Source organism: Siniperca chuatsi, linkage group LG9 (genome assembly GCF_020085105.1).
Source record: "Siniperca chuatsi isolate FFG_IHB_CAS linkage group LG9, ASM2008510v1, whole genome shotgun sequence".
Classification (NCBI taxonomy): domain Eukaryota; kingdom Metazoa; phylum Chordata; class Actinopteri; order Centrarchiformes; family Sinipercidae; genus Siniperca; species Siniperca chuatsi.
The window spans coordinates 16,787,945-16,800,132 of NC_058050.1; the positions used below are offsets into that span (position 1 = coordinate 16,787,945).

Below are 12,188 nucleotides of genomic sequence, written 5' to 3' on the forward strand. Positions count from 1 at the left end.
TCCCCTACACACACACTTTTCCAATGTTGGAATTGTGGGGGCTATGTCCCCAATTTTTGCAACTTTCCGAAAATGACAATCCGACAACCATGCCCACTTTATGCAGCAATTGGTCAGGTGTGCAGAGGTAAGAAATGCAAGCTCTCTTTTTTCATTTTCCACACAACCACTTCCATCCCCTTTTGTGTGTACAAACAAGCGCAACACTTTGAAAGCCTTCTAGGAGAGCCTGAAAGTGCATGCAGTTATCTCCATTTGAACAATTATAGCATCTCGCCCCTCTATGACTCAAGTGTGGCTGTTAGGAACAGCTGGAAGCACTTTTGCCCTTGGATGTGGTCAGATGACATGTCCTACAAACAAGTTTTTTTCAAGCATACCCCGGCCTTCAACATTCGACTTTGCAGAGACCACTTCTTTCAGGTACTGCTGGTGACATCTGGGAAGTGCCCAGTGCAGCTACAGTTCGGGGTTATTTATTTGTTTGATTTGTATTGTTTATTGTGTGAAGTAGCCAAGGGACATTGTAGAGGGAGGGGTCATTTGAAGCTTTTAAATGTGTGCACGTGTGGATGGGGGTCCTTCTTTATCCCAACTCAGCATTTTACATCCAGTCTGGGGATTTAAACCTGTTTAAACCTGTGTTTCTACCATTTCTTGGGGTTATAGGGGTCTTGTAGAATGGATCTTAACTTCAGTGCTTGGTTTTGACAGTAGTGACTGCATAAAGAAATCCCCAACACAGTTACACAGTGATACAGATTAACTGAAATATTTAGGGACTAAACCCAGATATTAAGGATACAGGCTGAATGTGTCAGATGGCCCAGACCAGTTTTTTTAAGTAAGTTAATTGACTCCCACAAGGGAGGCAGTTATCTAACCAGTTCTTTGATATCAGTGGACCTCTATTGCTCCGCTGGATGGCTGGTTAAACATGTGAGCGGTTTATGACTTGGTCATAAAGCTGTTCCGTATTAATTTGCACAATTTTGTTGTACACACTTAAATAAATTCAGTGACTTAGGATCAATTACTCAGTGATCTGCACATTCTGAGGTACAATTTTAGTAAACTTGATGGGTGCGTAAATGTCAGAAGTAAAGTATTTGTCAGGTCACAAAATATCAGACATATTCAGAAGATCCTGTTTACCCGTTATGCTAAAATATTGGTTTTGAGGTTTTTTCCCTCTTCTCTAGAACAATATTTTTTTCCCTCCATGGGAACTAGTTGTTATGTGCCTCCTAAGCCAAAGACGTGTTGTAGACCAGCAGAAGAGGTGGCGCCATTTTGTAGAAAGTCTTGCTCACAAAATGGTTGTGTGCAACGTATTAACCCTTGAAGGGCCAACCACATCTAGTCCAGCAGACAAGTAGGCAGGCCAAATTGAGTTCCCCAGTAACTTTGATCATGCAACATCAACAGAGTAGTACTGAAAATGCACATGGGAGCACTGAAGCCCCACCGAGGACTTCAATGATCAGCCCTGTTACTATAAACACAAGTGGTACTGCCTGTCTGCCACAGCACGTAGTAAGTGCAGGAGCAGCTGCAGCAGCAAGGAAGCAACCGTTGTGCAGTCCGGAAGGAGACGTCGTGCTACCGCCCCGTCAGGCTCTGGCAGTGACAGCCATACAACATGTAGGGGGCGGGCTCTTTCGGAGTCCCTGCACCTTGTTATTGGTTGTAATCAGACAGTTGTATAACGTAGTACGTACGAAAAATTTCGGGCACATTGTCTGAAAATGCGCAAATAAAGATGGCAGACCTGGATCTAGCGCCGCTATTCGGAGCACAACAAGCTATGTAGACCACATCGTGCGGGAAAAAACACTAGGGGTTTTAAAACTGAACGACCCCCAACGACTCACAGTCCATAAAGGAAAAAAGGTCTCCTGGCTGTATTTTTCACGAAAGACGGAAGCCATCGGCAAGGAGGACAGTCGCCTTCTCCGCATACTGGCAAAAAAGCCGAGATGTAATGTCTTTGAACGACGTCTATTTCGTGATCATTACAACGCAGACCATGTAGCCGATAAGCCACAAAGGAAATCTGCCGGCAAAGGACGCAAGAGCAACACGGAGCACTGATCGGGTAAGGGGTCCTATTAAAGACCAGCTGCAGAGAAGCCATTAGCTGCTGGGTATCAGTGCTAGCTAGCATTGTGCTAGTCACTGAGGTAGCTAGCTAACGTTAGCTTCACACAGAACATCAGCCAACGTCGGTGTATTATTATGTAAAACACGTGGCTAGAGTCTCAAATCTCACCGCTACTGTAGATGTTTATGTTGGGCTGACTGCATCCTACCGTTCTACTGTACTCCGTCCAGGCTGGCTAAAAGTGCAGCATCTTACAATAACACCATCAAGACAAGAGCAACACACAGCTTCCAGGTGGTCGCACACCGTCGTTTACCTTTATTCCCAAAACTAAAACATGAATTATAAAATGGTAATTACTGTCCAAAGTATAACTGAGAACAAAGCACATGTTTAGAAAAGAAAGTTTTGCTAACGTTGTTATTTACACCAGCTGGTAATCATTCATAAGGACCTGGCTTGTGGCAGCTCTGTAGATGTGTGGCTTAACAGCTTTAAAGGGTTTATAATATGCACAGTAAGCTCTAAAACAAGTGAACAAAGTTGTCACCCTCTAGTAAAATAAATACAATGATCTGGCCGAAGATTTTTCCCCAAATAAATTTTACAAACTGTTTCATTAACATTGGATGATGCATCTCTGTGATCAGTTCTAGTCCATAGTTCTCTGGCGAATTTCTGTGACTTAGTTTATCCACCTGTGACAAAGAAGTCTGCTTTCCAGGTTGTCCTGCAGGTAGAAAAGAACAAGTTGGAAGAGACTGCAAAAGTCCCTCACACCCCCTTTCGGATAGTCTCTGCTCCACTAGCTTCAGTCAAACACTGAATTTTGTCTTTGAGTGTTTCTTTCATCTGTACCCTGTAAAAATGTGACACAAGGTAAAGTATTTTTTCTGTCCATATATTGAGATAAACAAGTGTCTACAACTGCATTTGTTGTGAAATGCTAGCACAATAATGTTAAAATTTTACTGGCAGGTGCAGTAATATATTGATACGCATTTTGCTCAAAAATGGTTGTGAAAGATATATATCATGTTTTGGCTTCCCAGAATGATGAGATGAAAGAGACTAATGAAAAATAGTGAAAGAGAAGCTAACCTGTAACAACTTCTTTGTTAGAAAAAACTTAATATAATGTCAAATCAGACACCATAACAAGTAAGTTAATTTGTAATCAAAAGTGACAATTTAGTAGGTAATCTATGTGGTCTGATTTGCTTGGCTTTGGCTGATGATGAGCTAGGTTACATTAGCTGTGTTGTCCTTGTTTTTTTATTTTATTGTATCCACCTAGGAAGTTGTATTTTTGCTCCTTGCCGAAACGAGACACATGCACCACTATCACATGGGTACGTGGCCGATTTAAAGGCTTTGTAATTCACTACAGTTTGATCAATGTAACACAAAGTGGTGTACATGTCGCTGTAGCTGTGTAACCCTCTTCTCATGGCAATTATATCAGCTATTACTGTTGGTTCAAGTGGTGCTGGTGGCCAATAAGAAATTTGTGGCTCCATCACCCAACCCTGATTTCCACAGCTAGGTACTGTGAAACTACAAGAGAGATTTTTTTTTGTGGGCTGGTAAATCCTAACAGTCAGTTTCTCATCTGGGTATATGCAGTGTTTTTTTACATTACCATAGTATTAGGGTGATTAAAATATTTTCATACACTGTAGGCCTTTGGTCACAGAGTCCATTCTGTTGTGCAAAAAGCTATATGAAGTTTTTGTTCACATGCTGTATTACTGGCTTTGCATCAGTTTGATATAACCCTCCCCCGGTATACTCTGTGGCCCGTCCCCAAGCAGGTCTCGCTTACCCAGTAGTATTCTAACAATAGAGGTGGAGTTAGTTAGCAGGCCATGATACGGTGTGCACTAACTGACCTACTTCAATCCTGGCGATCATAGAGAAGGTAGATACTCTTCTGTGTCTACCCAGGAGATCGTCTTTGTGAGGGATCACATTTTCTCCTTGTGCCTATGTGCTTTGTGGTACACCACATAAACAGTGGCTCATGTAAGAAATGCTGTAAATTGTCGACTCAAAATGAAGCATTCTTCTTGGGGATTCTAAATTTTAAATGCATCATACATACACAACTACACAACATGGCTGAGACAAGTTAAGATAGCATGTTTTACAGAGTTGTGCTTGAATTGATTTGTACAAAAAGTCAAGTGAAACTGGGGACAAAGTAAAATTTTTCTTTTTGGTTAGTTTCAACTCCACCACATGTTTTGTAACGTAAGGGCATTGTGAAGAAAATGCAACAAAGATTGTTGTGCATGACCTGAAATAATAGAGTGGAGTATTCAAGTTGGCGGCCAGTGTTCCCACTACGTTAATCCAAATTTTCAGTGCCATTGCAATCCCCTGTGCAAAATATTGCCCTATTTATTACTATTTGCCCACATCAATTCTGTCGCTCAAACAACATCGTCACAACAGAAGCACTTGTTCATTTACTGTGGGATAAGCTAATGTTGATGCATAAAGCTACCATTGATGCTAACTCAACAGTTCAAATACTTCACAATAAATATGTTTTAAGTGCAACACACTACTGTGGAGCGCCGTGCTATTCTATTTTTGACACCCATAGCACACACCGGATGCATCATATAGACAGAGCAAGTAGTCAAAGAAGCCGGGGTGTGCCGAGAACATAATACCATTTCAGTGGAAGCGTGTGTTGCTGGGAAATAGGGCAGTGCATATCCTGAGGACTTAGCCCTATGTCAAAACATTGCAGGTATGTGGGCCTACATAGAAAACAATGTGCACGGGTGTTCTGACCTGTGTCACATGCCACCGTGTTTGTTTTTAGTGCAAAATTCCTTCCTTGTGTTTCTGTCCCTCCACCGCATCTCCAATCTGTGGAAGCAAGAGGGCATTTTGTACTAAAAAGACTAACTTTGGAAGATACCCTCTTGATTTATGTGATTCAGCCTCAGATTGTTGTCCAGTCATGTAGGTTGCACTATCACTCGTTATTCCAGCACACATATTCCACATCAGGCCTATTGAACCCAAGCATGAATTCATAGTATTGGAAACTTTTTATGTAGTTGAAGTGGGGGAAAGTGCTGCTAAAATTCACTACATCTTTGTATTTATGCTTCTAGACAATAAGGCGATGGTTTGAGATCTATTGTGTAAGAAGGAGTAGTTGCACAGTGCGCCTGCTCTTTTTTTCTTTTTACATGAAAATGCTGTCTTCTTGAAAAAACTCGATGGTTTCAGTGCATTTGTGGTTAGTGAAGTGAGCTGGAGGAGTGAGTCATTTCTAAATGCTATTTAAGCTTGGATTGTGTTATTGTTGAACAGTACTTGACTGCATAGAACATCTTGCTTGATCAAACTGGTTTTGTGTCATACTTGTGCTTGGCTATGTAATGGAGTTGGCTAGGTTGCCCTATATTTCTATATATACACCCGTAAGTTACTGTGCAGTGGGAAGTTGTACTTAATAAAAGCACTGTGCAGGAAATAAGCCAAGACGGTGAGCACTAGTGGCCTAGGGGTGTAAGGTGCTGACCATTAAATGCAGTGCCTCCCGGTTCAAATCTGGCCGGGGACCATTCCCTGTATCTCTAATAATAAGGTATACAGTGCTTCAATATACTTTTTTTTTTTTTGCCAAGTGATCCACATACATCCATTCAGAACGGGCCTGTCATCCACATTTGGACTGCAACCCAGTGCCTTCCAGATGGGAAGCTTTTGTTGAGGGTGTATGGTACCTAGCATGAGGGGAGAGCAAGGAGAGAGGGTAATATGAGACAAAAAGTTGTTGCTTACCATGACTATACGTATAGGTTTAACATTTGCCCAAATTGCAGTAAGCACAAGTGTAAATCCAGACTTAAGTCTAAAACCCAGTTGTGAGAGTTGCACCTATATTGCTTGGACAAAAGTGTCCTTAAAAGATAAATTCACTGATTCTGTTATGGTGCCATCAAAGTGTTTCCTGCAGATTTAGAGTTTAGTTGTTGTGGTGGGGGATGAGATTCGTGGTGGCAGGAAGGTTCGACATCTGAGACTCGAGTGGACTGAAAAATATTATAAAATTATATCCAAAAGCTGGCAGTCTGTAAAATTGCACATTAATTTAAACAGACTTTAAATGAGCTATATGTAAGAATTTAGGTTTAAAACATTAAAAATTAACTGAAATTATCAACAGAATGTGAAGAAATCACATTTATGACATTGTCAAAAATGTCCTTGTATTGTGTTGCAGAGATAGCATGATAACCACCTAGACTCTTGCCCGTCTTGTCTTGTAATACCACGTTGTACCTCAAGATGCAATAGTGAGTCACTATAGCGTCCAGCCTGCCCTAAGTCCAACAACACCAAGGTGGTTTTCTTGCCTGGTTTGGCTCCTGGCACCCCGAGGCTGACCCCATCATAAGCCCCGCTCGTGCCTCCGGAGGTGGGCCCTGACTGATGCCCAACGTCCCTCTCGTTTCTCTCCCACTTCATGCTTCTCCTGAACCCGCCATGTCTTCGTTGTCCCCTAAGTCAGAGTCCTGGTCGGAGCCGCTGTAAATCACCTCAGTACTGCATTTCCTGTCATGCAAACTGTCCTCTGTCGGTCTTGGAGGCTGTTTTCGGTTCTGGTCCGGCTGTGTTCACTGGAAGGCTGCTAATCCTGGTTCCCTTGCCCGCTCCTCACCAGCATTCCGCGCTGGGTCACCACCCCCTCCCTGGGCCTAAAAACCTCCTCCTCCCTGGGCCTAAAAACCTCCTCCTCCCAGCAGTATAACAAAGATGCCCTCAAAACCCAGATTTGATTTTCAGCTGCGATCTATGCAAGATTAGATTTATCAGAATATCTGGGAGATTATCCAGGAATTTTGTATATCTGTCCTTTTTTAAAGACATGTGAGCACAATGGCAGTTGTGACTTCAGTGAGCAAGAAACTTCTCTGAAATAGGGCTGTGCAATATGACGATATTTATCATGTGACCATAGGAAAAATCTATCGTTTAATATTATTCTCTATCATTTATTTCATTGTGTCGCAGATCACTCTTTACAGCAATCATTTTCGTCATCCGCACTGCACAGATGCAGGCAGGAAATTTGCATGTAGGCAATACAAGCATACATGGAGGAGTCTAGTGAATGTGACACAAAAGGGGGTCATTCCGAACAGGAGAAGGACTCCAAGCAGCCAAGGCAAAACGAGGAGCTTGTACCTAAAAGAGGAGCTACTTCTGTCGCATGGACATGGTTTGGGTATGAAAAGTCTGACACAAACCAGAACACTGTACTTGGCAAATTATGCCGCAGACCGGTCCCCACATCAAACCCAAGGTACACAATGCCAAACCAAAAACACTTCACTCAAGTCGAGTTGCCTGTCAAGGTTCATTGACAAAACTTTTGCTAGTCACCATTATTAGTTTAAGCCTATGGCATTTTACACTGCATAAATAGCCTAGCGTCAAGTGGACATTTCCTCTACTCATAGCTTAAGAAATTACGTTATTTATTTACCAATTATAGTAAAGAATTGTCAACGTGTAACGTCCGCTTCACCTGTCTGTCCTCTAAGATGCCGTTTAATGTTAACGATGCAGGATTACATGCTGCTTCATGTAATGCTTATACTTGTATTTGCCCATTATTATTTGAAGTGCATTATTATTTAAACGATGTATTTCCATTTTAAATGTGTTGTCTGAATTTTTCCCACGTGTGTAACCCAAATTCTGACACATCATACAAAATACTGTAGAATTACTGATGCTGTGCTGTCGGATCTGTTGGAGTTGTGGTTGTCTTGCTAGTATAGATATAGTACTCCTGTGCACTGGTGTGGAGGTGGTTGTGGAAGGTGTCCATTACAGGAATCAGAAAAAGAAGAGGTGGTGGTAGAAAATGAATGTCAAGAAAAAACGATGTAAAAGCAGAGCTGCTGGTGAGGTTACCCTCTTTGGCAACAACTTCGAACAGGGGCAGAGACATTTTTCTTTTTTACTAGTCCTGTAGCGTTACACTATAATACATCACCTCAGTTCAACCTCTCCATATCAGTTTAATAGATAAAGGAGCATCTGTATTATAGACGGTATTGAAAATCATGCCTTAGGGATTTCTAAACACCCTGGTAAACCATAATACGGTAATACCGCCCAAGCCTAGTTGTCAGTAACCCCATCCTTTCTCTTTGACCGTTTCATTGATGTTTTCAGAGAATCCACGCCTGTGTTGGCTTGATCACATGATAAGACTGTGTTGACGAAGTAGTGCAGCTAGAAGTAATTTTACAAAGGGCACTTGAATGTAAATTACTACTACCACTTCTGTTTCTTAAAAACAATCCACCCAACTCCATTTACAATTAAATTCAAAATCAAATTTGGCTCATTCATCGCCATTTAAAAAATTAAAGATCACTTAAGTACGACTGCTTCTTAAGTAAGTCTGCTTCTTGTTTTGTCGCAAAGTGAGATAATGAGTTCTTGCACTATTTTGAAAAGCCAAAGGCCCCAGGTGTAGCTACATGTGTGGAGATCCTGTGGCAGGCAGCCAGGTGATCTGCTTGGTCTGAGAGGAAGACAATAAAGAAACATGTCAAACTAGGAAACAGGTATGTTTGATAGACTTGTTGATAAAATATGGATGGTCTAAGTACTAGTTAAGTTTAAAATGCTTGTAGTTCAAGCTAAAATGGCACTTGGAAATGGTGAAAATGTATTTCACAAAGAAGCTCTGTTGCCAAAGTAAGCACGGTCTTGTGTGGCGAAGGAGTCTGCCAATACTTGAAGCTATTGCAGGTGGCTTGGTGTGCAGGTAAATGCCTGCTACCTCAGAGCTTACATAATGTTTTTCCCCCTGCTGCTTTTCTGCTGTCGCTACCAACTGCAGTCATGTAAATCAAATTAAGTAAAGTCTGTCTTATGCTTTCACATTATGCAGGAAACCACAATGAAAAGATCAGGATAAGAAGACTCGGGGATAATGGTTGGCCCACTCTAAGGTCAGGGGCAGCAGGCAGATATGGCTGTCTGTGATGTGCAGGGTAAACTTTTTTTCCAGAGCGTTGATCTCTCGCCCTGCTACAAGCTTGGTATTTGTTTATAATAAAACCAGTAGCACTGTTGTTGCACATTGTACGCTATTGGTGTCTTTTGGACTTAAAGGGAAACCCAAAACCTGTTTTGTTTTTTTATCAAACACTCTCTGTTGGCTTTAAAGGTGGCTTTGAAAAGTTTGTAGCTTGCTCCATTGTGGAAGATGGCAGCAGCAGTTAGTTGCGATTCACAACAACTATAATAGATTCCAGCAGTGACCCAGTTTCATAGCAAAATAACACGTTCATAAAAAAACTTCTCATAACTCCTGCAGCAGAATCCACAACTCCACTGTACCTCTGTATGCTCAGTATATGTTCCAAACACTAATATAATTTCACCACAGTATATACACAAACGAAATATATAGCTTTTATTTTGTGCTAGCACAATGAGCTGCAAAGTAATTCACAACCAACCTAATTGCATGCGGCAGATGTAAATAGTTAACTACGCTAATCAAAGATTTAAAAAAAGGGATTCTTACCATCCATGTTCATTCTTAGGTTAGGTTGTGGGTAGATTGTCAAGATCTGTAAACCAAACTAGCATGTGTGGCACACTAACAGCCTTTACCATTTCACAGTCACAAGGCCCTAGGGTGTCCTCCCAGTTGGAATGGGACAGCCTTGGCTGAGTTCAACCTGTCCATGCAAGAGAGATGGGGAAGCGGGTGTTTAGACTGAAATCAGCCCTGCGTTAAAACAACACAGGGGGCTGTGTTGGTGGGGGCGTGTGGCTTCAGGTACTTGTGAGACACGAAATACAATCTAGTAAGTCCAGTTTGACACGCATTCGTGAATTTGAAGGCTTCTGAAATGCCAAAGCACTTTATGATACTCTTTATGATAGGATTTTGCAACTCTGGAAAATGATGCTGCTGGCAACTTATACAACTTTAGTTGTGACAGGCCAACGCAAATAAACCAAATAAAGTTGCAAAACTTTAGGCAGGTTAAACTTTTTGGGGTTTTTTTGCCAGAGCCCTCTGCTGTGGCATCCTTGCTACACAGCCCTGCCCCCCTTCCAAAGTTGTCTGACAGTTTGCCAGAATCTCTTTGAGGCCTACAAAAGTTATTTTCAATGGCCTCACCAAATTTCTCACATACTCAAGTTTTTGCATCTGCAACCACAGAAGCTGCAGTCCTTCCAGCTTCCTGATATCTCTTTACCAATTCAGGAGTTCCACAGGCCAGCCAAGCTTGAATGACCATCTCCGAAGCCCAATGGCTTCCTTCACTGCTGGTGTCCACCAAATGGTTCTTGGGTTACAGATGTGACACTGATATCCTTCTGACCACAACTTCTTCAAGAAGTCATATCAACATTGTAGGCTTTGAACATGGCCCACTTGGATTAAATGTCCCCATCCTCCCCTGGGATATGGAAAATATTTCTCAGGAGGTGAGAGTTGAAGACCTTGCAAACAGGGCCCTCTGCCAGGTGTTCCTACTTCACCCTTTTGGATAGTCAGTGTCTAGCACAGAAGTCCATTAACAAAGCACCACTGTGGTTCAGATTAGGCAGGCCCTTCCTCCCAATCAGCCCCATTCAGGTTTCTCTGTTGTTGCCCTTATGAGATTTGAAGTCTTCCAGCTATGGAGTCCCCAAGCAGTGCCCTCTTCAGGACCCCACTCAGAGACTCCAAGAAGGCCAGGTACTGTAAAGCCGCGTTTCCACCAAGCAGTCCAGTTCAGTTCATTAAACACATTAGAACGGATATTTTTGTGTTTCCATTGGCAAGAGTTGTGGATAGTAGATTGTACCAGTAGAACCACTCCATTTCATCCATTCTTTTACGTTCCAAGCGAGCTGAGCCCATTCTAAAAAGCGGAGTTAAAACACAGTAGACCACTGATTGGTTGGTCCGATTCTCTCTGACCAGAGTCGTCTCGTCGTCTGCGCTCTGATGTTTGATGATTTCCCAAACTCTCCTGTTTTTTCAGCAGTCTTTTGTCATGCTGCCTGCAGCCTTTTCTCAAACAAAGCTTGACTCTTTGTTGTAATAAACCACTACGTACCGAGAAGAAAAGACGAAACGCGAGTGTGTGGTTGAGCGAGTGAGGGAGAGAGAGCATACTTGGCAGAAAAGTGAATGTGAGCGGAGCAGAGGAAAAGGTTAGCAGTAAGTTGTCAATCTGGCAGTAAATATACAGTATGGGTTACAGTGTGTCAGTTAATAAATGCTGCTGCTTCTCAATACTAGAAAAGTTTTGTCTGTTTCCCAACTGCTGGAAAAGTGAAAGGGGAAGCCTCGGTAACAACCCTGCCTACTTTAAGAGTGCAGTCTGCAGTGAAACGCAAAACAGATCTAGTGTTTAGGTACATGTAGGTACGGGTTAGGTATGGATTTCAAGGGTACTGTACCGAAAGTGTTTGATGTAAACGCGGCTTAAGTGCCTATCTGATGCATTGGGACAGACCTGCCTCCCAGCGATCAAAAGCTTTAAACTTCTAACATTCTGTGTTCGCTTGAACCCCGGAATTGCTACATGCCAGTATTAGATTGCCTTAACTGTTACAGTAAGAATTATGGCCAATTAACCACTGTTAAATGTTTACATTTTTTAAAATTGTAATGGTGGTGAGCCAACATGGCAGCGATCCCATGTTGTTTGTTTTTTCAGGCCTAGCCTGACCAGGCCCGAAGGGTGCAGACCTGCCCCTCCCCCATAGCTGGATTCACAGGGACAAACAAAACCCTCCACTACAATAAGGTAGCAATTCCCTCTGTAAATTCTCCTCCTGGGTCCTATTTTGGTGGCTTGTAAAATGTTCACAATAACTAAATTATAATATATTGTATACCTTTTTTTTCAGGTTTACATTACACATGTAACCCACATCATCCTGGGTAGTCCTAGTCCTTGTATGTCCAAGAAAAGGTCAGATTTTTCTTTTCAGTTATTGTGTAAATGTTTGTTTATTTATATATATATAAAATATAAATTTTAATTTTATAATTCTGTGCTTCTGTGTTTTTCAG

The 12,188-nt window shown here is 42.0% G+C and overlaps 1 protein-coding gene across 5 annotated transcripts in view; it reads left to right on the forward strand.

The window, feature by feature from the left end:
* Window positions 1–1,652: 1,652 nt before the first annotated feature.
* Window positions 1,653–12,188, forward strand: part of LOC122881424 (zinc finger protein 836-like) — a 35,414-nt gene continuing 24,878 nt past the window's right edge. Inside the window, exons 1-3 of one of the 5 annotated variants that reach the window (XR_006379158.1) lie at window positions 1,653–2,098; window positions 11,830–11,919; window positions 12,023–12,087. The gene's annotated coding sequence lies outside the window, so the exon portion shown is untranslated. Of the gene's footprint in view, window positions 2,099–7,147; window positions 10,860–11,829; window positions 11,920–12,022; window positions 12,088–12,188 lie in introns of those variants that run through there. The other 4 variants (XR_006379159.1, XR_006379160.1, XR_006379161.1 and 1 more) reach the window with 4 other exon arrangements.